This window comes from Gossypium arboreum, chromosome 4 (genome assembly GCF_025698485.1).
Source record: "Gossypium arboreum isolate Shixiya-1 chromosome 4, ASM2569848v2, whole genome shotgun sequence".
In the NCBI taxonomy this organism is placed as follows: Eukaryota; Viridiplantae; Streptophyta; class Magnoliopsida; order Malvales; family Malvaceae; genus Gossypium; species Gossypium arboreum.
Window position 1 is genome coordinate 54,416,922 of NC_069073.1, and position 4,069 is coordinate 54,420,990.

Here is a 4,069-nt window from a genome sequence, read left to right on the forward strand (position 1 = left end):
TGTCGTACTAAAATTTAACTTAGTACATGAAGCTTCATGCAGCTTACTCCAAAATCTGGAGGTAAATCCCAGATCCTGATTTGAAATAATTGACAAAGGTACATCGTGCAATCTCACAATCTCAAAGATATATATTTCATCTAATTTCTTAAGTGAATAGTATATTCTTATAGTAATGAAGTGAGCTAATTTAGTCAACCTGTCAACTATCACCCAAATTGCATCTTTCTTTTTCAACGTTAACGACAAACCTAATACGAAATCCATAGTGACTTGTCCCAATTCCAATTTAGAACCATTATAGGCTACAATAAACCTAACGAAACCTAATGCTCTATCTTAACCTTCAGACATACCAGATATTTTGCCACATATTTTGGGATCTCTCTTTTCATTCCTAACCACCAGTATAATGGTTTCAAATCATTGTACATCTAGTTGCCACCTGGATGTATTGTATAAGTACTATTGTGGGGTTTGTACAAAATGTCTCGTTTCAACTCTGAATTCTTCGATACACACAAATGGTTCCAAAAGTATAAACTCCCATTATCACCTATACTAAACTCCGTGGTCTGATTATTTTAAAAAAATATTCATTTCTCTTGCAACTTAGAGTCATCTTCTTGCAACTCCTATATCTTTTGAAGAAATACGAGTTTAGCTCTCAACTAAAAAAAAATAGAACCATCTTGCTCCAAAGTCAAACAAGTATTCATGCTTTTAAAGAAAAGAAGGATTTTTGTATCAGAGCATCTGCTACAACATTGGCTTTACTTAGATGATAGTCAATGATCAAATCATAGTCTTTAAGCAATTCGAACCATCTATGCTATCTCAAATTCAATTTCCTTTTGTCAGCAAGTATTTAAGACTATTATGATTAGTGAAAGTATGGTATTTTTCCTTATACAAGTAGTGTCTTGATCTGCCGTAATTTGGTGTAGCAGATTAAACTAGTTTTCACATTTAAGAGCTTGAATACAAGCATTTTTGTTATGTTTTTAATTTAGTTTCTTTAGTTTTGTTTACATTCAATAAAATGTGCACATCGAGTCTTTTATTAACCTTAAGGGCTGAATGAGGCCTAAGAGAGAGTTAACTTACTTTGTGAGTGTACAAGAGACCATTAGAGTGCATTTTAGCCACCTAAAGACTATACATACGTCCCTTTAGCACATGTAAAACAAATCTAAGTTTTAACCTAGTTTTCTTCCGTTAAATTTAGTCTTGTTTTCTTTCCTTCTTTGGTTTTCCTAGTTTTAGTTATTTTTTTTCTTCAAGAGATCTAATTGTAAAGGAGATCAACATCTGTGGATTCATGCTTATTATCAATATTAATCAGGCTTTTTTTAAACTTTCTATTTCAATCCATTCCCTATGATTAATTCTTCCATTTATTTCATGTTGTTTATGAATGCCCTGAGGAACTAATCCTTCTATGGGGGATTAGCGAGTGGAAGCATGATCTCTTAATGGTTTTGTAGGGTTATTCAATAGATCAATTATTTGGGAAAGGAAGAATGTGAAACAAACCCCAGGCCTAATAGCTTCAAGAAGTCATCAAGGTGGAAATTAACCTAAAATTGTTATTGCCCATCAATGAACACCTTGAACCCAAACTAGTCTAGACTATGAGGCCAAAAGATAAGTTGTTCTTGTTGACTCGCTATGTTAGTGGAAGATCAGAAGATCCTGCTAGGGTAGTGACTAGTTGATTGAGATTACCAAAGCAAGCTAATCACCCATCTTCAACTTTGATTCAATTTATTTCTCTCTATATCTTGAAATTTTACTTTTTTTTGTTATTTTATTTCTTTAGTTTAAGAAACCCTAAAATTATCTCTTATTTTACTTTCATACTATAACTTACTTACAGTATTAATTATATCTTTAATTTTTTATGTTAAAATTGATTGAGTACTTGCCTCCCTTAAGTATGATCCTTGGAGTACTTACCTACTTGGTTGTAAAATCTATATTACAACTTGACTCGTAAACTTGTGGATACAGCCTTGTAATTTTTCATTCTATTGCAGTATTTATACTCTAGACGTTAGTACGTCCAAAGGCGGTCAAGTTGTTGGCACTGTTGTCAGAGAGGCAACGCCATTAGGTTAATTTTAATTTTTTCCCTTTAAAGGAATAATTAAGAAATTTATAGTTTATAGATATGATTTTATTCCTTTTATTGCTACTAACCTCCTTTTTTGGGTTTTAGTGTATGACTAAAAGTAGGGGCCAACCTATTGTAGTAACCACAGATGCAAAGAAAATAATCTAAAGGAATCGCCGACATCAGCAACAGAAAATGCAAGAACAACCACCACCTGCTGCAGGTAACGTCCTACATGACAATTCATTATTCGGCGGTGCTGACGATAATGCCCTAAGAGACCCACCAACATCAGAACTACACGCAAACATGCAGATGGCTCGAGAACTCTAAGGGACTATGCCCTACCAAGTCTAGACATGATTCAGGAAAGTATAGCATGACCGGTGATTACAACTAATAATTTTGAGATCAAACCGGTGATGATACAAATGACCCAAAATAATCTGTAATTTAGGGGCACTACGACAGAAGGCCCTAGTCAACATTTGAAATGGTTTCTTCAACTTTGTGATACTTTTAAGTATACCGAGGTCACTGATGACATTATTCGTCTTCAGTTGTTCCCTTTTCCTTTGATTGATAATGCTTTTTCTTAGTTAGACTTGCATGCACCAGGGTATATCACGACATGGGATGAACTCACTGGAAAGTTCTTACAAAGTCTTTCCCAATCAATAAAGCAGTCCAACTAAGAAAAGAGATCGATGTCTTTAAACAGATTGAGGGAGAAATTTTTATGAGGTATGGGAATGTTTCAAGATGTTGATTCCAAAATGCCCACACAATGGATTTCCTGAGCGAATGAGATTGCAAATAGTTTATAATGGGCTGGATGCAAACACACGATCTAGACTAGATGAAGCAGTAGAAGGAGCCCTTATGAATAGGACATACGAGGACGTGTACGAAATTATTGAAAATATGGCATTAAACTCCTGTCAGTGGCCAATTGAACCATTTACATATGGCCAAAAATCCATTACAGTCAAATCTATTCAAGAGGATGATAAGTATCAGCAAATAGTGGATAGACTCAACCGTATCGAATCTGCTTCTACACTGTCTATGTATGAAGGAGATAAGCCACTCTTCCATTATATCAATAATCTTTCTAAGGATATAAATTACATCAGGAATAGGGGTGGACCTTTATTCAAATACATACAATCTATGCTAGAGAGATCACCCAAATTTGCGATAGGGAGGAAACAAGGAGGAGGTAATAGTTCAAATCAAGTTAAAAATACTAATTATCAACCTTCTTACTTGCAGAAACCTTAGGTTAGAACCAACCTAAGTGTAACACCCTTACCCGTATTCAACGTCGAAATAGGGTTACAGAGCATTACCAATATGACAACACATTTATACATACTTTTCACATACATTTAGTCAATTCATACAATCATCATTCAATCTCAATCAATTTGTCCCTAATATGAGCCTACAAGGCCCTAAACATACATTAGGAGTGGTTCGAGACTAAATCGATAACTTTGGAAACATTTTGAACACTCAAATTTTTTTTCTCAAAACAAGAGACACACAGCCGTGTGGACATTCGAAATGGGAGCACATGGTGTGTCCCGGCTCGTGTCTTACCCCGTGTCCAAACAAGTGAGCTTACTGACTTGGGTCACATGGCCAACCACATGCCCGTATATCAAGCCCGTGTGCTCTTTGAAGTGGTCACACACGCCTGTGTACTAGGCCATGTGCTAGGCCGTGCCAAACTTGTAGGGTATACTGACTTATGCCACACGGCCAAGTCACACGCTTGTGTGTGAGGCCGTGTGGAGCATACTAAATTGATTTCAATTTCAACACCAGGGAACACACAGCCGTTTAACATGACCGCGTGTCACACACGGTTGAGATACACGCCCGTTTCTTTGCCCGTGTGGACAAAAATAGACTATTTACCAAGCTATTTTGCCACCAAAAATTCAC

The 4,069-nt window shown here is 36.0% G+C and overlaps 1 non-coding gene across 1 annotated transcript; it reads right to left on the reverse strand.

Moving 5' to 3' along the window:
- Positions 1 to 2,804: 2,804 nt before the first annotated feature.
- On the reverse strand, positions 2,805 to 2,910 carry LOC128292273 (small nucleolar RNA R71). Its single transcript, XR_008282258.1, has one exon. It is a non-coding gene; the product is annotated as a small nucleolar RNA R71 (small nucleolar RNA).
- Between the last annotated feature and the right edge of the window lie 1,159 nt (positions 2,911 to 4,069).